The sequence below is a fragment of the Triturus cristatus genome, chromosome 2_2 (assembly GCF_964204655.1).
Source record: "Triturus cristatus chromosome 2_2, aTriCri1.1, whole genome shotgun sequence".
In the NCBI taxonomy this organism is placed as follows: Eukaryota; Metazoa; Chordata; class Amphibia; order Caudata; family Salamandridae; genus Triturus; species Triturus cristatus.
Genome location: NC_140582.1, coordinates 728,028,228 through 728,051,449, shown reverse-complemented (window position 1 = coordinate 728,051,449; position 23,222 = coordinate 728,028,228). Strand labels below are relative to the sequence as shown.

The 23,222-nt window shown below is 41.3% G+C and overlaps 1 protein-coding gene across 1 annotated transcript in view; it reads left to right on the top strand.

Annotated features, from left to right (window-relative positions):
* Positions 1-23,222, top strand: part of MTNR1A (melatonin receptor 1A) — a 1,122,928-nt gene that overhangs the window by 902,845 nt on the left and 196,861 nt on the right. The window lies entirely within an intron of this gene.

Sequence of the window (23,222 nt, the reverse complement as noted above, 5' to 3'; positions counted from 1 at the left end):
CTCAAAACTGGGCATGTACACTAGTAGAAAAAGTCAGACATGTATTCAAGTATCCCTACCATTATTTTCGTTCTTTTTTTCCTGGTTGAATTTGTGCTGAAAATGAAACTACAAAATTAAAGTGACCAGTTTTGAAAAATAGCCCATCTATTATAAACTTTTGCCCCTGGCTTTGATTTGGCGTGCCTTGTGCCTCTATAAGGAGGCACTGGCCATGCCCGTCAGTCATGCCTTTAGTCATGCCATTGGATACAGGGCAGAGGGTGGACCATTCACTAGGCCTTCAGCCCCAGTATCACGGCCTTCAATGATGACTAATCAGTCAAATCACACTTGTCAATCAATCAAGTCGTACTTGCATAGGATGGGTAATCACCCCAGGGGGTATTTGGGCGCTGTGCTGCAGGTATCAGTCGGACAGCCAAGTTTTGAGTCCCTTCCTGAAGTGGATTAGCGAGGGTGCGATGAAGAGATGAAGGGGAAGGATGTTCCCGGCTTCGTCGGCGAGGTGGGCGAAAGAGCGTCCCCAGGAGCGGCACTGGCAGATACGTAGTGTCTGAGCGAGGGCGAGGTGTGCGGACAGGAGATTTCTGGCTGGCTGGTGGAAAAGCAGGTGGTGGTTCATGTAGTCTGGTCCTTGGTTTTGGGGGGCTTTGCAAGTGTAGATCAGAAGTTTGAAAGTGCATCTCTTCTGGATGAGGAGCCTGTGGAAGTCCTTCAGGTGCTGAGTGATGTGTCCTCATCTGGGGCAGGTTTACGAATCTGTCTGGCTTCTGCTTTTCTGGATTGTCTGGAGTCTTTGCATGAGTTCAGTGGTGGTGCCTGCATAGAGTGCTTTGTTGTAGTCAAGTCGGCTGGTGATGAGGGCATGTGTCACAGTTTTCTGTGTATTGATGTGGAGCCATCTAAAGACTTTGCGGAGCATACACATAATTTGGAAGCAGGCTGAGGAAATTGCATTGACTTGTTTGCTGTCCAGGATGATGCCGAGGTTGTGGACATGGTCTTTCGGTGTAGGGGTGGGTACAAGCTCCAGTGGCCACCATGAGTCATTCAAGAGGGCGATGTGTCTGCCAAAGATCAGAACATCACTTTTGTCCATGTTGAGTTTCAGGCATTTGCTGTGATGTTCTTCATGCAACTGTGAAAGCTGGTCTTCATCGAGGTGGGGTCAGCTGTGTAGGAGATGATGTTGATGTCACATGATCTGAAAATGGGAGTGGTGTCATGTATATGTTAATGAGACTTGGACTGAGGGATGATCCTTGAGGTATGCCTCAGATGGTGTGTTTGGGTTGCCAGGTGAACGGAGGGAGACTGGCACTCTGGGTGCATCCTGTGAGGAAGGATGTCAACCATTTGAGTGCATTGTCTGTGATTCCAATCTGGAATCGTCGATCAATGAATATATGGTGGGAGATGGTGTTGAAAGCTGTGGCGAGGTCTCAATGCTGTGGTTGGGATTGAAGTGCCATACCCAGTGATCCTTGGGCAGAGAACAACTTCTTAGGACATCCTGTGCCCAGTACACAATCCCTATGTCATTGTAAAGATTTTCTCTTGTTTGCATTAGCCAGATTATTGTGCACCATGATAATAAATGTGTTTGTATAAATATGCATAGCAGTTTCTGCACTGTGTTTTAAAAACCCATACATTGTATTTGACGTCACAGGTCACAACACAGTCCCTTCCAGCTAAGATGTTCCATAGTCTTGAATAGTTTGTGATGGGGCTTGGAACCCCTAGATCCACATAGTTCCATAATTCCTTTCCCATAATATGACTGATGAAGTATATGAGCAGAAATGAGATGTATTATCATCTTTTAGAACGTTTTCAAAATATGGTCAATGGATTTACAGCATACCAAAATGCACACCCTGGCATAAATTCTGAATGTATTGGAAGTATTACTGTTCAGTACATTTTGCTCTCAGCAATAAATATTTCATTTAGTGATGTAAACAGTAAAAGGATTTTCTGTGATCCCATTCTAACTCCACCACTCCAGGCATAACCTGTATAAAATCTTCCAAGTTCAAGTGTGTGCAAAATAATCAAATCTGAACAAAAGTGATGCTGTCTAAAGGAGGGCTGCATTAAAACTTCTGCTGCGCTATTAGTAATGTTTGTCATTTGCGAAGACAAGTAAAGTCTCCTGACTTCATTCTATTCCCTGTCACCACAGATCCACCCAGAGATGGATGTGACATAAGTGTGTCATGTTTTCCCAGCTGTTACTTTTAGTTTTCTTTGTCACTGAGTGGAAATAGCAAAACAAAATAACCAATGGTGGCAGCTGCTTATTCTCATTCCTTGCTGCTGGAGGTCCCATTGTGGAATATCTGGCACTAGAGAATATGCTGTTTCTGCTTTTGAGTGGGAATTGAGGCAACTAGCAAACAGTTGCTTAGAAGTGTGATTGTGGCCCAAGACAAGAGCAAGCAATGCCTACTGTCACATGGGCCTCTTTTCTGCTTCATTTTTTAAAGCCCCATCGCCAGATTTTCAAATTTCAAAGCAAGCAACGATTTTAAAAAATAATGCAAAGTTGCAAAGTTATTAGCTTTGCAACTTCGTACACCAATCATCATATCAATTGTGATGTAATTTATCATGAGTAGCACATGTTTTACTTTATTATTGTGTTGTGTGCCATCCCCAAGGAATGTCTTTGTCTTTTAAATATTGGATTATAGTTACAAAACATCTTGAATTGACGCTTTTCAATGAAAGTTTGCTTTTTGTAATGCTGGTGTAAGAAATTGGGTTATTAGTAGTACAGGATGTGATCCCTGCAAAAGTATTATGTCCACAATTGTCTCTTTACTGGGAACCAAGTACCCCATTGCAACATTTGACTATCTGATGGTAGCAAAACGGCCTACTTAGATTAGGTGGTGTGGGCTAGTAATCTTCGTTCGCTGGCAAGCAAAATCAACACTTGATAAATGATTGTCCAGTCAATACTTTTATTATACAAACACACTACTAAATACTATGCATTAATTTACAAATATATACATCGGATACATGGAAATATCTTTGGTGACATTATGCAATCGCACCTAACCCCTAATGGCAATACCTTACTAAACCTCACTTATACTAGACAAAACCTTTCTATAATAAGGGGATGTTATTTAAAATTAAGCAGGCATATATGATTTGGCAGAAAGTAAGAACATATATAGGGAAAGCCTATTGGCGTTGTGGTGATAGTGACAATACATTGGCTTATGTGGTGATAGTGACAATACACTAGCTGATGTGGTCACACACAATAGGTATTTTATTTGTAGTTTTTTTTTTTTTAAGTTGACCCGATATTGGCCTTTGATGTGATTTATTTTGACATGCAGGTACCTGCATATAGATAAAGGACCTGTACGAAGTAGAGGCAAACTTTTTTTCTGCTATTGGTGAGAATAATGATTTATTCATTTGGTTTTCACTTTGGTGGTGTTATTAGGCACTATTTTCACAATACACGTGGTTAACATTTGTCTTTTACATGAATATGTGAATTACTAATAAGTGTTTTTACTCATTACAGCAAGAAGACCAGACAGCAATCGGTCTCGGCAACACTTATATACTAAATAAGTATGGTTTTTGTTTTTCACATTTTTGCAGAGTGACAAGCTAATGGTCCTGATGAATGCCTTGAACTTTTGGTCACCTGGGCAGAAACATGTTGACCTAGTCAGATAGGAAATATCCTTACTCCTATCGTCACACTGGTTTTAATTCCATCAATTGGGGATTGTCATTAAAGTTCTTTTTCCCTTTATGAGATGGTTTTAATGCACTTTTGATATTATTTTTGCACTCTGCCCCTCATTCACCTCTAACATTGGAGTGAAAAACACCTCACGCTCCTCTCCAGAGGGAGAGTTGTAGCCCACACAGTGCACCTAGCGGGCACTGTGTGCAAGAGGGAACCCAATGATGAAGCATGTCACCCAAGTGGTGAGTGAGGGTTCTCGTCTTTAAAAAGCTTATGCTTATCTCCGTACTTTTTGAGTGTGTCTTTTGCACTTTGTGATTCACATAGTAGCATAGTTTCCATTAGGTTACCTGTTGTGAGCACTGTAGGAGCGTTTCTCACAGTGTACTCCTATGCCCACCCACAACGGAAACCTCAACCTGGTGCTTGGCCTCTCCAACTTTACCCAGTCGAGGGTGGGAAGGCAAGAGGTGGCCCCATTACAGTTTGGAGTGAGGTGGAGCTCCACTCCCTCCACTTTGGTGTCCCTGAGCTACGGGGTCGGCAGGACACTTAACATCATGCTGGGCCTCTAGAGATGGGGACCCCAGGGCCGAACGAGCCTCTGGTTGAGGGTGGCACATGAATACCCGTCTTCCTCAGGTAACTAAACATGCTCAATGCACTGACCCCAGGGAACTGGTCCACCCCACCCTGTAGCCACGTTTCGATGTTGTGGTGGAGACCCATGCACACTGTTTCTTGAGAAAAGCTCAAAGGTCAAATCTTTTGAAGCCACATAACGTGGATCCAAATGGGCTGTTCCTGGGCTCATTTTACTCCTTTTTGGTGATACCTAGCCACCTAGAGCAGTTTAAGCAAGCTTCCTGGCCTCCAAATGGTGCACTCTGTTGGTGCCTGGTTTAACTGGCTACCTGCACCAGCTTTCTTCTTTTCTCTGCTCTCCAAAGCCCTATAACCTCCTGGCTCTCTTGCAGAGCAGTAGAGGTTGTTGTGCTTTGTGAAATGGAGCTCATGTCTTCCCCCAACGGTTCCTCAGGGGTCATAAAGTCACTGGCCCTGAAGAGACTCATCTAACCCTGCGGGTCAGCTGCAGGCAAGTCCCTTAGTCTATCAGAGGCATCAGGTGGCTTCTTCTTGCAGCCATCTACTGTGTAGCTGCCATCACCATCCAAGGTCTTGCTCTCCACCTCTCACATGTGCAGGGGTTTACAAGTGTGGGTGGAAAGTTCTAGATGCCAAGCACCCATTGTCACATAATTCCTCCTCCCCTGTCCCACCACTCCTGTGCAGCATTCTGCACAGTCCCATATGATAGAACCTGGCTTGCCCTGTTCAATACTCCTGTGCCCACCCAGAGCTGTGGCTATGATAATGGACAAAGTTTCCCATGTGGCCACTCCAAACTCGTTCTGGGGGAGCCCCCCAACTTGGTTTAGAGCCAAGTTGGCTGGAGACACAAAGGAAGAGGACAGGCCTGGTGTCAGTTTCAACTGCTTGTGAGAGGGGAGGCCTCTTTGAAGCGTAACTAGTCAAGAAGTATAGCTCCCAGTCCATTCGGTTGAGGTAAGGTCAGCACCTCCCACATCCAAGCCTTTGTCCACTGCCTTGGAGCAGTACACATCATCGCAGAAGAGCCATTCAGCACCCAGGAGACAGTTGAAGGCTTGGACGATGTAGGCAAAATACTGGTAACTTTCTGAAAGTACTAGTTGCATAATAGTTAGATAAAGTTCAGTTTCACCATTAAATTGCATTTTGAACATCTATTAAAATGAGTCCTATTATTCTATCTATGGCTGCTACAAATCCAAATTAAGCATTTAACAAATGTAACAAAGTAGCCAAATGATTCTCTATGGAAGCAGCCAGGCTTGCTGCAGTGAAAATCACTTTTAGGAATATTTTACTGTAAGCACATGTTCAACATTAATTTCTACATGTTCTACTTTTAAATATCATGTATCCTGCATTTATGGGCAATAAGACCCAATTAGGGGCGACTTATTTATATTTAAAAGGAAGGTTTAAGCCTTCAAAAGGTCTTATTTTGATAAGTAGAATTTGCGGTTTAAAACTGCCACAGGGACATTACCTGTGTGGTGCTACCTGGCTATGCATGACTGTAGTCTCTCACGTGCAACCTGAAAATGTGCGCACACAAGTGTTCACATGTAGCGAGCCAAATACCACTTACCCTAGCTGTGCTGTTGCAGTTTTTTCTTTAAAGGCAGCCACTGGTGGTAAACACCCACAGTCCAATTACAATGCAATTATTGCGAGTGAGACTCGGTAGGAAGATTCACCCACCGTAAAGATCCAGAAACCAGGGGCCTGATTCACATAACTAACTTAAGACAAAATCCTAAACTTACTACCATTTACTCATGTTGGTATTCACAGAAGGCACTTACTTATTTTGGTATTCACAGAGGCACTTACTCAATGATGAGTAAGTGCCTTCTGTGAATACCAAAATGGTAGTAAGTTTAGGATTTTGTCTTCAGTTAGTTCTGTGAATCGGGCCCCAGGTCATTAAAAGCAAAACCTCTGGTGAACTAAATGGGCGGAACTCATTTGCAGTAATTGGTTACTGACTGATCTTAGTAGCCAGCCATAACTTCACGTAAAGATTTTTTTGTGCTTTTTTGTAATGAAAAATGTGAGCATTCAGAAATCACTTATTGCACGGCTCTAAGTATGCAAAGTATATGTTATGGAAAACTTATAGAGTGCACGTTTACAATAAGGTCTCTTGGAGCTACGGTAGCAAAAGACAGCAACTAGTCACCAGGTTAGACATAAGCGTGTTGGAACAACCAGGTTTTTAAAAGCTTTCAAAAACTCACAAAGTTAGAAGAAGATCTGATGTCAGAAGGGAGGGAGCCAATGTGGAAAAACTTGCCCCTCCAAGTCTTTTCCTCTTTCTTCTTGAGACCATAAGTAAATTGTGGTGAGCCGATCTAAGATGGTGATTGGGAAGGTAATGCTGGATTCTGGAGGACACACAAAAGCAGGGTTCTTGCCGTGTAGAACATAAAAAATAATGCGAGCTGTTTTAAAGATGGTCCTCTGAGCTACTGGAAGCCAGTGGCGCTTTTCATTAAAGGCTTAGTGAAGCAATGCCATTGCTTACAAGAGACCAGCCGGGCTGCCTTCTGTTAAAAAGGGAAGCCCTACAGCCTCCTTGAAGGAATGAGGAATCTTGCCCTGGGTAAGAGATGGATTAAGGAAAGATATGGCTGTATCAGGGAAGTGTGAGAAAATAGTTTTTTTTAACATAAGGATGGCATCTATCGTTTGGAGAACTTGTTTTAACTCTGGCCATCAGCTCGGAGAGAGCGGGAAGGCAGAAAGTGTCAAAGCATCCCTGTAGTAGATTCCTGTCTGCCTAGTGAGCCTGTTAATCTGGTCCCTGTTCTGCTGGGCATGGTCTGCCTCCATGTACAGTGGCCACACGGCAGAGGGTACAGTCTTAAAGTATGCTTTTTCCACAGGACCCCAAGCAATAGTTCCTAATGAGAATGGTATGTGGCTATGCTCAATAAACAGGGAGCAAGGAGTCTAGACTTAGTTCATGTTTTGTATCTACTATCCTGGCTCTGAGCATTTCTAGAGCATGACATGCATATTACCTATTACCCTAAACCACTTAGCAACTGGGCATGACAGGCAGATTTGGTGAGTGTACACTAGAAACAGTGCATGACCTAGAGTACAACTTAGGATACTAGAGCACAGCTTGCAGTTGCGGCCAGGTAACATAGGCTACAGGGAGGCCCTGGACTTGCACCTGTCCCCTTTCCTGCTTGTTTCTGGATAAAGGGCATGGTCTTGACTACAACCCAAGCAATGTGTGCCCTCTGGATCAAATACAATTTCCAGTCAATTACCATGATGAGCTCAATGTTCGCTTCACATGGTTCATCGCTCAAACTGCAACTAAGGCATATGCAAAGAAATGCTTTTTGACCCCTTTACCTTCACCTCCTTTATGGATCTGCAAGAAAACGCAAATGCAAGTAGTGGACTCAGCTCAGTAACAAATTGAATTGTCTTTTGATCCCCCACTACATAGACATCCCATAACTTGGTTCAATGGATCTGCATCATATCTGACATATACAGAGTAAGCTAATCTACTAAATTTCAAGCAGATTTGTCAAACACCACTAATGTATAAATGTATAAATAAATCAATAAATATATAAATAAATGCCTTTTCTACTGTCAAGATATATGAACATTTATTCTTCAAAGTCTACTTACAATATTTTGTTGTGTCAATAACCCAAAAACTACTAAATATATAAATAAATGCCTTTTCTACTGTCAAGATATATGAACATTTATTCTTCAAAGTCTACTTACAATATTTTGTTGTGTCAATAACCCAAAAACTACTGAATTGATTTAGTTCTTGTTTAGTACAAATGTTTTTCAATCTTAATTGTTAGATGACAACATAATTTGCTGTAGGATCTAAAATAGAAAATGCTAATTTTTCGTCACCTGCCCCTTTTGCCTTTCACCAATGAATGTTCTGGATGTACCAAGACATACTACAACCTAACACCAATTGCTGGCCACATGTCATTAATATCGCTCTGATTTTAGCAAATCAAAGAATATTTTAATCCGATTCCTTTAACTTTGTTATCGTCTTAACTAATTTGCAAGAAACTTCAGATGTCAGCACTGGGTTTAATTTGGTATGGGTCTGCCAAATTTCATTTACAGTCATCAAAAGATGCTGAAGTTATTAGTAAATTAATACTATTTGACATTTTACATTAATTCTTCTTGACAGATTTGCACAAACCCTGGCATACCAGGAGTCAGGAAAACATTCTAAGTGCCCGCTGAATTTCATGCAGCTTTGTCAAACAGTTCTAAAGTGAATCGAGTTTATAAGCAAATGAAAAAACACCTTTTTATCTGTTGAGATACATATTTCAAACACCTATATTGTAATTCATGATCTACTCCTACCACTACATCCACTCAACAGATTTATAGCAAACCACAGAATGGGTGTCTAAACTATCTTATAGGGCCTGGACCCTAATCCTCAATTTGTTAAAAAAATAAATGCTTTTTTGCCCTCTATGCGTAGGTGCGACTGGTATGGGCCTGCACCTAAATCTCACTATTCATGATAAATACCATTCACTGGTTGTTTTTGTGTGATGTGGGCTGCTGCAGAACATAGACCAGGCTTTTCACCTGGAAGCCATGGAGCAGGCCAACGCCCATGGGCAGCTCAATAATCTCAGACGGGGGCTTGACTGCAGTCTAGGACATGAGCCCAGAGACCACTGTGCACAAACAAAGAATGGGCACCACTGGGATGTGTGCAACGGTGAAATGTTGCAGAGTCCCATCATTGGGCAGGCCCTTCACCCACAGCCCAGCTGTCGTAGCTGAAAGCTGTGGCCAGATGGGTTGAGTGGAACAGGATCTTGGTCCCAGGCCCGGGCTGTCTCCATGCACAGCCAAAGGCCAAGCACATCAAATTTGGATTAACGAGGGCAGGCGCACAGGCTGGCGAAAGGGGTCACTGCACATGTCTTTGCATAACTGCATTGGGCAAGATGGGGCTAGTTACAGCAATTAAAGAATACACTGAAATATGTTTGTGAAACGTAAATTATAGTTAGCATAGCTGATATTAAATTAGCAATTGTTCATAAACCTCAGAAATTCCAGGATAATTCTACAGTAAAAGTAACGTTGCAGTTACAATGCAAACCCTAAAAAAGCATTATAAATCCCTGTTTATAGTGAACTGTGCAAACTGTAACTCATGTCTCTTCCATGTGCTGCTCATGAGCTCACACAAGCCACCACTGCTGCTATGCCAAATGACTTTATCAATGACCTCAGCGGCATGTAATAAGGTAATCTGTGATTCAGAGTGCCTGCATGAAAATGTTGAAGACCATACTATGGGGCATATGTACAAGCCCCTATCGCCACCACATCGTCACTTTTACAGACGTTGTGGTGGTGATAGGGCATGTGCCTTATTCACAAGGCAAGTGGCTTAACTCTACCTTGTACATAAGGCACCTATTACGCTATGGTTAGTGTGAAAGGGGCGTGCAGTGGGCGTTGTGGTGGGCGTTTCACCGCAACACCCATTGACGCTGCCCCCTATGTACAAGGGTGGTGTACATTGGAGGCAGCGCCAACATTAAGACCAGAAAAATCCTGGTTTTAAGCTGGCGAAACGAGGAGAAATGCATTATTTCTCCACATGGAAAAATCAAAATGCCATGGTTTGTTTATGCACAGGAATGTTTCCCTTCCTGTACATAAACAAACCTTTTAAAAACATGCCATTTTGTAATTTTCAGGTGTGCTACATGAAGCAGCACATATGAAAGTTACAAAATGGCTTTTTAGGATAGTTTATGTGCAGGAAGAGACAACTCCTACACATAAACAATCCTCCCCTGCATGCAGACACCCATGCATTTTGGTGCAAGGGTGCCTGCGTTGGCACTAAGTTGTTAAACTTAGCGCCATCGCAGGGGAAAACGCAAGGCTGCACCACAGTCTTGTAAATATGGTGCAGCCTTGCATTTCAGAAGGGGCGGAGCATTTCGTTAAGCCAAGGAGGCTAACGCTACGCCACTTCCTAGTACACATCCCCCTTTGTGTGTCCACGAACTGTGCATAACCCATCATTATATTAAGTTGATGCGGGGTGAAAAAACAGCAATAACAAAAACTTAACTTCCTCAAAGTGGCAAGCCTGCAGAGCCCGAGTATGCCCTGCCTTTGGTTACATCATGCAACCAGGACCCATTCACCCCACACCAATATATTATGGCCTTCAGCCTTATGAAGCTTGTTTGGAAGCACCATTTCTGCAACTGCAGACAACCTTAAAAAAATGTAAGATGAGGGTTGTGTATGCACAAGAAGAAAGCACAGGTAATGTTTGAAATGCCACATTCTATAACTCAAAACCCATGAACATGACACAATGCTAAGTGCACCTGAAGAGTGTAAAGCAGACAGGACAGCTTGCAGATCCCACAGTGAATATAGGTGTTAGCTGTGCACAATAGGCAATGGTGCAAGGTATGTTCGTTGGCTACTCGTTGCAATCATTCTCCATTTCTCCCAAATCAGCTGATCACACAGTTACACATGTACATTTTCTGGGCCAGCTGCTCACACCCTGTCTCTTTTTTCATTAACGCTTTAATGCTCGGGTCAATCTAAGTGAGTGTGCATGTTCTTTAGCTATGCAAAAGAGAGATTGGTTGCAGTGTGGGCCACATCTGTATCCAGCCTTCAATCTTCCCAAACCATCATTGCTTATGTCATTTGTGATCTCATCCCAGATGTCATCAATGGTGTTGAGATTTCATCAGTGATGTCATTGATGATTTTTTGAGTTGGTGTCTGAGCTACAGTTTGCACATCCTACTTGAGCTAGGAATTTTTTGTGGTCAGTAAGTCTCTGCTGCAAGGAACTTTAGCAAAATATGTTGTTTCCAGTACATAACATAAACTTGGAAAGTGCACTGTGCCAGTCCTTTACACAGGATTGGTTGGTTTTGTTGTCTCTCTCAGATGTCTGCTCATCCTTTGATGATTTTCACCCATCTCCCCAGGAGCATTTTGGTCTCACAGTGCTCTTATTGGACAAGTTCCATCTTGCCACTGTATACTTAAGGGCACTCTTTTTGCAGTTTGCTATTGAGCATTCCATGCTAGTGTGTTTCCTTGCTGTCTGCCCCTGTTTTCTTGTCCTCAAATGGTCTCTTTTTACTCCCTGCTCCCTACCCTGATCTCTTCTAGTTCTGCTCCCCATTTTACATCATATATTTTCCTTATTATCGTTTTTTTAGCTTTGTGCACACTAGTTTTCAGTCTTTAAATGTTTTAATTTACAGTTCAACCATGGCTGCCTTCCATGTTGGAATCATAAAAATGGCTATCATGTATCACAAACCATGCACGTACATGCATCACACACATGCATGAGCATCAGCGGTCATCTTGGTATAGCTTTTCCTTAAAAGATAACCCATTTTAAGATTGCTGACCATGCATGCCCATGAGTCTTAAAGAATGCTTTCACTTGTCATTGCCAAAAATCATTGGCAACACAAGTATCTCAGCCTTTTAGGGTGGACCTGGTGGTTTGTGAATGTTAATTATGTTTTAATTTGTAATTATAATGTCCCTTTAACTGTGTTTATCTCATGGAATTCCCGGGAGTTCATAAACAGGTAGAATTATTCTGAGTAAAGGTCAACTACGTATATCTGAAATCCTTCAGTTTCAGATCACACACTCCCCCACCCACACATTCTCAGGTGTCCTTATCTACAGACCTCTGGGTACTAGCTTCAAATTCTTGGTGGAAAACCCAGACATACTGGCCAGCCTAATTCTACAAAAAACCTACATGACTATTCTGGGCGACTTTAAACTGCACTTCGACATACAGGATGACCCCTCCGTCAAAAAGCTAAAAGCAGATCTTGAAGCATTACAACTAACCCAACTCGTATCAACCCCCACACCTGAGAAAAGGCATACTTTGGACATCATTTTTTCCAATGGCCCTCTGACTTCTCTTTCTAGAATAATCCCGGTACCCTGTTCCAATCATTGTCTTATTCTTTTCAAACTTCCCAAAGCTGCCCAACAGATCAAGGGAAGGACCCAGATGGCGGCCATAAGAAGATGGCCGAAGCTAGATCCTAGGACTTGGGAAACCGTCCTGAAAGATACAACTCCTAAATTTGTAGGTAATCTAGAAGAGGATTATCAGCAATGGGAAAATTGGATCACCCAAAACTATCTCCAGACCTAAAACATATACAAAACAAGCCCCTTGGTACAATGACAACCTCTTTGCAACAAAAAAACATTGCAAGAAATTAGAAAGAAACTGGAGAAAGTAATTTGACCCGGCACTTAAATTAAAATATAAAGCTTTAATCAGATCCTATCACAACAAAATAAAGAAAGCGCATGCCAAATTCTATGAGGAAAAAAATCACTCAGGCATTGAACTCCCCAAAATAACTATTTAGAGTGGTTAAAACCCTATCCACTCCTAATGATAGTAACACCGTTTCCCAAGCCAACAAAGAAAGATGCAATGATATAGCATCCTTCGTCCACAAAAAAGTGACCGATATTTGTGATCAATTCAAGATCAATCCTGAACCGGTGCTGGGGGAGGTAACTAAGGGCAAGGATCTGCCACCGCCTCCAATTCAAGAAACATTCCCTATGAATGACAAAGAGACAATCCATAATCTTATGAAGGCAACCAAATCTGGCTCTCCATTAGATCCTGCTCCCCCACATACGTTATCCAAAGTGTCAGAGGTCATATTACCATCACATATGGAGCTTCTTAATTTCTCACTAGAGGCGGGCTTGGTCCCTACGCAAAGGAAGCATTCAGCAATTAGGCCACTATTGAAAATAACCTCAGCTAGATCCAGAAATTCTTGCCAATCTACAACTCATCTCATGACTCCCTTTTCTAGGAAAGGTACTAGAGAAACGTCAATCAAGCATTAGCAAACTTTCTGGAAAATAACAACATACTTCATCCAACCCAGATGGGCTTCCATAGCCACCATAGCATGGAAGCAGCACTTCTGGTGGTCACAGTGGAGCTCAAAGCTATACTGGATAACGGAGGCTCAGCCGCCATCCTACTACTGGATTTAAGTGCGGCTTTCGACACAGTGGATCACAAGATCCTAAGAGATAGACTTTGTGAGGTGGGAATTCAGGCCAAAGCATTAGATTGGCTCACCTTGTATCTGGAATAGAGATCCTACCAAGTCATGAACAAAGACTGCCTCTCTGACAGCTTTCCAATGATTTGTGGTGTCCCTCAGGGATCATCATTTAGTCCCACGTTGTTCAATATATATGTGTGCCAGCTTGCCACCTTAGTGTAGGACTTTAACCTGTCAGCGGTCTCCTATGCGGATGACAACCAGCTTGTTGTTTTTCTTACAGAAGGCCCTAATCCAGGAAATCAACATTTAACACCCTGTTTGGATAAACTGTGACGCTGGATGTCAAACTGCCACCTAAAGCTGAATTGTGATAAGATGGAATTAATGATCCTTGAAAACCAGTCTATGTTGACATGCCCCTCCCCCTGTTCCCAAACCAGTGATAGAAAAATTGGGAATCTGATTGGACAATTTGTTAGCAATGGACCACCAAGCAAGTAAACTGTCTGGCATCTGTTTCTCTTTACTCCGAATGCTCAGGAAGATAATGGTATTGATCCCAGAGCATCTAAGAAAAACGGTCATCCAGTCCCTCAGTGTTTCCCGTCTGGATTATGGCAACTCACTTTATGTGGGCGCACCCAAAAACGTAATAAAGAGACTTTAGACTGTGCAAATTGCAGCAACAAGGCTCCTTCTAAAGGTTCCTAGTTATGTCTCTGCAAGAGAACCCCTCAAACAGCTGCATTGTCTCCCAATTGAGGCAAGGATTAAGTTGAAATCCTTCTGTATTGCTCATAGGGCCATAAATAACAAGGGCCCAGTAAAGCTCAGAGAGTTGATAACCACTTATGTTCCAACTAGACACCTGACATCTTCACATCTTTATTTCCTCAGTACAACCAGGGTAAAAAGGATGAGATGGGGAGGAAGATTGTTTGCACATGTAGTACCGAAGTTGTGGAATGATCTTCCACCCAGTCTCAGAGCACTGGAAAATGAATTTTCCTTCAGGAAGAAACTTAAGACATGGCTGTTTCCCCTTTAATGTACCAGAGGCCCTACTCTCAGCACAGTACTCACCAGTGCGGGGAAGTCTTCGGGTAGCCATGCACTTTACAAAACATAAATATATAGATAAACACTAATAAAACATGAGTTTGAAGTGTACACTAATGAACCCCTAGTGTGTAAAACACTGTAATATGTGTGTGTAGATATGTAATTTAGATTTTATGAAAAAGGTGCGATCGTCACGGTTAACGACGTCATCCCGATGACCCTAATAACCGCAAAAAATGGAAAATAGATCTTAAAGATGGTTTTTAAAGAAACTTAGTACAGAAATAAGAGTGCAAACATGCTTTGAAAGAAGTATGTATATAGTAATATGTGTAGAGCAATGTTCAGAATTGATTTTTGTGCATATTATTTTTGGATGTGTCAGTGGCCATTGAATGTCTGCTTTTGTTTTCCAATCTCGTGACATATTCGTGAGGAACTAAAGGAAAAGGATCTTTTTAAATAAAATTAACAATGATTCAGGTACTATGGTGTCTCTGAAAAGCATTTAGGTTGCTTGTGTGTTTATGGCTACTACACGTAAGACTGGATGAAGAGTTTCAGGTTACTTAGAAACACCCTGTTGCCTTTATCTGTGAAGTGCACTCCATCATTTCTATAAATTCCATGCATGTCAAAACGCAGATTGATGTTATAGAGGAAGCCCATGCAATGGTCTCTGATGAATGCAGAAACAGTTTTATTACCATGTTTCCTGGCTTTGTCATTCTGTGGACAACATTGATTGGACCACTTCTATTTCTATCTTTGGCATATGTTAGAGTACATCAAGATAGGATGAATGAAAAGCATCATCAATAGAGCAAAGGTATCCTTCATAAGGATTTCTAGTCCTTCTCCAGTTAATGTGCCCAGATCATTGCCACCACTGTGCATAATCATGAGGAAAGTTACAGGGTTGTAATGGTTAGGCAATAGATTAAAGTAAATTTAGACATTCACTGAAAAAACATAGGCTACAGCGATGTTATAGTTAGGCTCAGATTTCACATGCACAAAACTAGAGACATTCAGCAGCTATAGTTAGCGGAGCTAACTTTAATTTGCACCCCAGCATTGCACTGCTTATGACCTCACATATTACATCACTCATGACATGGTTAGTGATATCACTGATGACATCACCAGGTGACTGTGTGTGTTTCCTTACAGTTGTTACAGTGAATATATATATATATATATATATATATAATCTACTGGCGGTTAGTTATAGTTAGGACCTATTTTCCATAGGAAATCTGCAACATTCTATTCCCAATAAGTCTGGCGCTGACTGACGAATCTTCGCAAACTTTTCCAAACTTTTGGCTAGCTCCGCTCCGCTCTTACCCTGAGAGTTTCGTGGTGATTCGTCAAGCGGGGGCCGAGAAAAAAGGGGGGTCCCAAAACGTGTTTTCCCCATGCAATTTCCCATAGGATCTGTTGTCGTAGCTACAGCCCGAACTGCTCGACGGAATTACACCAAATTTGGCAGAGAGGTAGTCCTCAGTTCAGACTCGTGCCTTTTGCATAAATGGTGTGAATCTGTTCAGTAGTTCCTGAGAAAATTAAGGTAAAAAAGTTAGTGATATCTATGGACGGGGAGGATCCGCGCACCCTACCCGCACCATAAGCGCACCCTCCCGGAACCGAGCGCGCACCCTGACGATCACGCACTGAATGCTAATTGGCTGTCGAGTGTCTGTCTACATTCGAAACCAGGAACTGTTGGCGGCCATTTTCTGCCTTGGTAGAAGCGAGGCTGAAGAAGCAAGGGGAATAAGTGTGTAAAACATATAAAGGGGGCAGAGTGGAAATAATCTGACCCTCTAGATCTGCTTAGGGGGTCCCAGAAGGACCCCCTGAGGCCCCCTTTTAAAAAAAAAAAAACAACGCACAATGCGCGCAGGGTGCGCGCATACTATCGCATTGGGTGCACGGATTCTCTCGCGTTCAGTGAGCGGTTCCTAACGCGTTGGGTGCGCAGATCCAAAAAACATGGAAAAATATATAAAATAAAGTTTTGAACAAACAGTTAAAAAAATATTTTTAAAAATATAAAAAAATATGTTTGAAAAACCAAATAAAAACAAATAATTTTTTTTTATTTTTAAAAGATTTAAATGAAAAAATAGGTTAAAAAATAGTGTTAAAAAAGAATTTCCAAAAAACATAATCAATGAAATTGACACACTGAAATTGAAAAATATAGAAATCCAATGAAAATCATTAAACATGATATCTTTAGAGATAAGTTATAGATAGGAATTAGCATTTAAAAAACCTTTGAAATTCACTGTAAAAACCATAGGTTTCATGCATGTTATAGTTAGGAATTGGCATTTAAAAAACCTTTGAAATTCACTGAAAAAAACAAAGGTTTCAGGGGCGTTATAGTTAGGAATTGGCATTTAAAAAACCTTAGAAATTCACTGAAAAAGCCATAGGTTTCAGGGGCGTTATAGTTAGCTGGACATTTCCCTCGTACAAAACCTTAGAAATTCCCCCGTTATAGTTAGTTCAGCTAACTATAACTCGCGCCACCGCAATGCACTGCTGATGACGTCACATATTACATCACTCATGTCATGGTCAGTGACATCACTGATGACATCACTGATGACATCACTGATGACGTAATCAGTGAGTGTGTGTCTCTGTAAATTTTAAATATGTTCAATATATATATAGGGAAAAACCTATGGAAGAATGAGTGGGTTTATAAGTGTGTGAATGGATGATTTAGTAGGTGCGTGACTGACTCTATAAGTGAGTCATTAAACGTATCTTACTGCAGACTAGTGACTAAACTGTGTGAATGTCTGTATCTGTCTGTCTGTTGGTGTATAAGCGGCTGCATGGTTTTGTGAATAGCTATATGTGTGTCTCTATGGGTTATTGATTGGTTGTCTGAGCATCTGTATGGGTGCCTGAGTGTTTGTGTGGGTGGGGTGTGTGTGACTCTGTGCATACATGTGTGAGTGGGTGATTCTATGGGTGCATGGTTTTAAGAGCGCATCTGTGATGGACTGTATGGTTGGGTGAGTGTATGTATGGGTGTGTTAGTGATTGAATGTATATCTCAATAGTACATGTGTGAGTAACTACATATGTGAAAGGCAGTATATATGTGTGTAAGAGTATATAAGTGGGTATATGTGAGAGTGTGTGATTGTGAGAGTGGCTGTATGGATGAGTGTGTGCTTGTATCAGTGATGGTATAAGAGCGTAAGAATGTGGTACTATTTTTATGAGTAAGTGAACTTGTGTGTGTATAACTGCATAGGTGAGTAAATGGGAGTGTGATTAATTATTTGCATTACTGACTAGGTGTGAGAGTACCTCTATGGATGATTGGTGGTGTGTGAGTGTTTATGTAGGAGTATAAATGCATATGATAGTCCTGTACTGAGTGACTGTAAGTATGAGTGACTGTACAGGTGAGTGAGTGGATGTGTGTGTAGATCTAAGAGTCAATGAGTGGGTATGTAGTTATTGGTATTGGAGTATCTATGGTTTTGAGAATGGACGTCTGAAATTTTGATTGAGTATAGCAAAGGGTGTGAGAAGATGCACTAATGTATCACATGGATGACGTCATCTGTGATGTCATCAGTGATGTCATTTCAGATGTCATCAGTGATGTCATCAGTGATGTCACTGACCATGTCATGAGTGATGTAATTTGTGACGTCATCAGCAGTGCATTGCTGGGGCGCGAGTTATAGTTAGCTGAACTAACTATAATGGGGGAATTTCTAAGGTTTTGTATGAGGGAAATGTCCAGCTAACTATAACGCCCCTGAAACCTATGGTTTTTTCAGTGAATTTCTAAGGTTTTTTAAATGCCAATTCCTAACTATAACGCCCCTGAAACCCTTGTTTTTTTCAGTGAATTTCAAAGGTTTTTTAAATGCCCATTCCTAACTATAACGTGCATGAAACCTATGGTTTTTTCAGTGAATATATATATATATATTCACTGAAAAAACCATAGGTTTCACACATGTTATAGTTAGCGGAAATTTTACTGATAAAAAACCAATGAAATTCCCCCGTTATAGTTAGTGCAGGCAACTATAACTCACGCGACCGCAATCCTCTGCTGATGCTAATACTGTATTTAGACACTTATTTGCCCATGTCTTCTTCCATACATTTTTAGCTATACATATATTACAAATATTTTTTTTTCATAAAGACACATATGTCATCAGCAGAAGATTGCGGTCGCGTGAGTTATAGTTGCCTGCACTAACTATAACGGGGGAATTTCATTGGTTTTTTATCAGTAAAATTTCCGCTAACTATAACATGTGTGAAACCTATGGTTTTTTCAGTGAATTTGCAAGGTTTTTTAAATGCTAATTCCTAACTATAACGTGTGTGAAACCTATGGTTTTTTCAGTGAATTTGTACGGTTTTTTAAATGCTAAGTTACTTTACGCCATTCGTGGCGTGCGCGCCCACTTAACGCAGTTCGTTCCGTGCGCACACGGTGCGCTTCGCGCACCGTGCGCGCACAGTGAGCGCACGGTGCGCTTCGCGCACCGCGCACCCACTTTACGCAGTTAGTGCTGTGCACGCACGGTGGGCACGCAGTGCGATGACAAAGCAAGAAAACACGTCAACAAATCTGTTTCTGCTTTCCTCCGTGACTATGGTATGGGTGCCATTTACCACAACAACTTGCGTTATGACATGCAAGACATTTATAGAGGAGATGGTGTGCACTTCAATGATGAAGGGAACAGAGTCTTCCTCTTGAACCTTAGACTCTGCATCGGTACTTACTTGTAGGTACCACTAAAAAATCATTTCATAAACACAACGGCTCTTTTTAGAGCCCCCTAATATCTAAACACTTAAATCTGATTTTCATTTTTTTTTTTTTTTTTTCCTACCGTACGCTTACCGTAAGCTTACCGTACGCGTACCCCGTGATTTTTTTTAAAATCAATAAATGTTTTCTTTGTACTTTTCTGTCCTTCTTTGACCCCCTTACAAATGTTAGGGGGTCTGTAACTCTCCTCATTGCCCCCTTTCCTTGTTTTCACTCTTTTTTTTCAGAGTGAAATACACAAAATGGCGGCCGCCGCTTCCTGGTTTCGGCCGATTTGAATGTTTACTAAGATCTAAGAGCCAATCAGAATCGCGCTCGCGCACGCCACCGTACGCTTACCGTAAGCGTACGGTAAGCGTACCGTAAGCGGGCTCAGATATATATATTGATTTAAAGGCTATTTTCTCAGAATCTACTGAACAGATTTACACCAAACCTACAAAAGGCACTTCCTTGACCTAGGGACTACCTCTCTGCCAAATTTTGAGTAATTCTGTTCAGCCGTTCGGGCTGTAGCTCGTTCTAAAGGTCCTATGGAAAAATGCATGGGAAAAACGCGTTTTGGGACCCCCCTTTTATCTCAGCCCCCGCTTGACGGATCCCCCCGAGACTTTCAGGGTAGGAGCGGAGCGTAGCGCCCCACCTATTTTGAGAAATTCGCGAGGATTCGTCGACCGGCGCCAAAGTTATTCAAAATAGAATGTTGAGGTTTTCCTATGGAAACGTGGTCCTAACTATAACTACCTACTGGCGACCGCCAGTAGGTAATATATATATATATATATATATATATATATATATATATATATATATATATATATATATCACCAACCATTGCTTTAACAAAAGAAATCCAGGACACGCAAGAGTGTATGATGAAAAGATTTACTGGGCAAGTTAGCACCTCACCGACACGTTTTGCTTTACAGCTTTCTCACGGTATGGCTGACATTTTCGTTTTCCTGTATTTACATCCTACTTCCACCATTAACATTGAAGACGGACTTTGAGGATGGTGGGAGGAGCAGGTGTCCCAAAACTGGGAATTGGAAGGGGACAAGGTTGTTATGTGGGCAAGATTCATAGACGACATATTTCTCATTTGGAGAGGAGATGAGAAGTCGGCTATAACATTTGTTGATTCCCTGAACAATAATGATAAGAACTTACAGTTCACTTCCCAGATAAGTCATTCTCAAAAGTGTTTTTGGATGTGGAAGTTTCAGTGTGCAATAATATATTGGTTACCAAGTTGCACAGAAAGCAGACGGCAGGGAATAGTCTTTTGAATGCACAGAGTGCCCATCCGTCTAGCCTTATTCAGAGTATTCCCTACGGGGAGATGATTAGGGCTAAACGTAATTGCAGCACAGAAGAGGATTACGAAAAAGAAAAAAGAATCATGAGTATTAGATTCACACAACGAGGGTATAGTGAAAAAACCATGAAACAAGCTATTGTTAAGGCTGACACACTGACCAGATCAAATCTTTTACATTCTAAACCTAGGGTGTCCGAATCCTCTGAGTCAGTTAGATTTATAACTACCTTTTCGAAGAGTGCTTTTCAAATTAGGAAACTATTTGACAAAAACTGGCACATTTTGAAAAGTGATTCAATCCTTAACAAATACCTCAATGAGACTCCCCAGATAACTTTCTGCAGAAGCAAGTCTTTAAAAGACGACTTATGTAAGAATGTGGTAGTCGCGACAGAAGTCGGTCAACCTAAAAGTTATAATGGTTTTAAAACATGTAAACGGTGCAAAGCATGTGCGCACAGTGCGGATTGCAAGACACTTACTTTACCGGGTAACAAAAGACACTTTACAATCAAAGGGAATTTTAATTGTAAAACAGAGTATTGTGTGTATTGTTTGATTTGTCCTCGCGCAAAACTCTACACAGGCAGTACAGTACATCAGGCAAAGAAAAGAGTCTTAGAGCATCTACGTGCTATTAAAAAACACGACACCCAATATCCTGTAGCTCGCCATTTCTACAATACACACGAGCAAAATGAAAAACTACTATATTTTGTTGTTGTAGATGCAATTGCATGACAGGAAAGAGGTGGTGACAGAGAACGACAGCTAAGATGTTTGGAATCAAGGTATATTATTGATTTTGAAAGCATGATGCCAGAAGGACTAAATTCCAGTGAAGAGATGGCTGTACACGTGTAAAGATAACTATTGGATTTGGTTTCTGGAAAACACAAATGGTTTAGCTATAGTAACAAAAAGTAATTGTTGTAGATGATCTTAAATGAATTAATGCTACAGTAGGAGAGACAGAGCTGCTGTAACAATGTTGAATGATGTCAAGTTGCACATTTCTTTTGATTTTCCGTTATGGAGGTATTGTGAGTATGGGCTTTAAAACTATCGACTGTGAAAAGCGTCAACACAACATTTGGGCAAGTGTAGACAAGATTAATGTCAGTTAGGTTTTGCTCAAAGTTTATTGTATATAATGAAACCATTGGCCCACTGGGGCGAGATTTTTTACGTCTGTTATATTTAAGTATTAGGTGTACAATATGCATTTAAACAGATGTAATCGCAACCCACTTGGGTTTGCGCTGTTGCAGGATTTGTTCAAATTTTTATCGACCACTGTTGATTTAAAAATGGTGTCAATAATGCTGTACCGAACAAAAGCATTGAGTTGATGATATTAATGTACATCAAAGAATTACTAACGCAATGCAGTTAAACCATATAATGTGAACTGAAAAGTTTTTCATCTGCCGGACTGAACAGAATATTATTTGTTGTTTTTGCTTGATATATGTGTATGAATTAGTATTTGTTCAGTGCATTATACTACATGCCAAAATGGCGGTGACGCTTACACAAGAAAGCCCATGTAATCCTCAAAGTCCGTCTTCAATGTTAATGGTGGAAGTAGGATGTAAATACAGGAAAACGAAAATGTCAGCCATACCGTGAGAAAGCTGTAAAGCGAAACGCGTCGGTGAGGTGCTAACTTGCCCAGTAAATCTTTTCATCATACACTCTTGCGTGTCCTGGATTTCTTTTGTTAAAGCAAAGGTTGGTGAGTGATAATAGGGTTGACGGAGCCCGTCCAGGACCGCCGCGTACGAAGCACCGGACTTCCGTAAAAAGTGCTGCTTGTGATATGTATATATATATATGTAGATGATTGTGGAAGCAACTTTACTAGTCATGCTAAATTTTGACAGTAGCTGCTTTAAGGGTTCCTCTTTCAGCTAATTTAGGTTGGCACTATCCTGCCAATCAGGCATCGCATCTGTTGTGTCAGCATGCCACATGTAATGTAATAAGACATGTCAGCATACAGTCCTCTGGAATGCCAAAATTCCAATGACACATTGAGATGTTGGCACTCGTAAAGTATGAGGCCCCCGGCTTACTCGTCACCATTTATTTTAGGAGAATGTCTCTGTTTTCGCTTCCACATTTCTCGGCTGCATTTTTATTTCACATTGTATGTTTTATTGGATTCCCTCCGCCTACATTTTCCTTGGCCAAGGCAAGAGAATATTTGCAGCAGCTCTGCTCTTAAGTCATGCTTATTCCATTAATGAGCGGGGACACATTTTTTTGCATGGCTGCATCGGAAGCACTGCTCGGTAGTGTTGTTTTTAGACAATAGCATAAAACGGTTGTGCTACAAATTCAGAAAGCTTTGGCGATATTTTACCAAGTAGCAAATTTGAAAATGTAATGGAATTTAGAAATGTAATGCAAGAAAAAAAGCACACCATGGAGCCATCAAACCTGGATTTTTGCCTTTGGCAAGTCGCAGAAAACAGCGGCAATCTGTACCCTTAATGAGCTTGAGGCGTGTTCATTTCTGTGCAC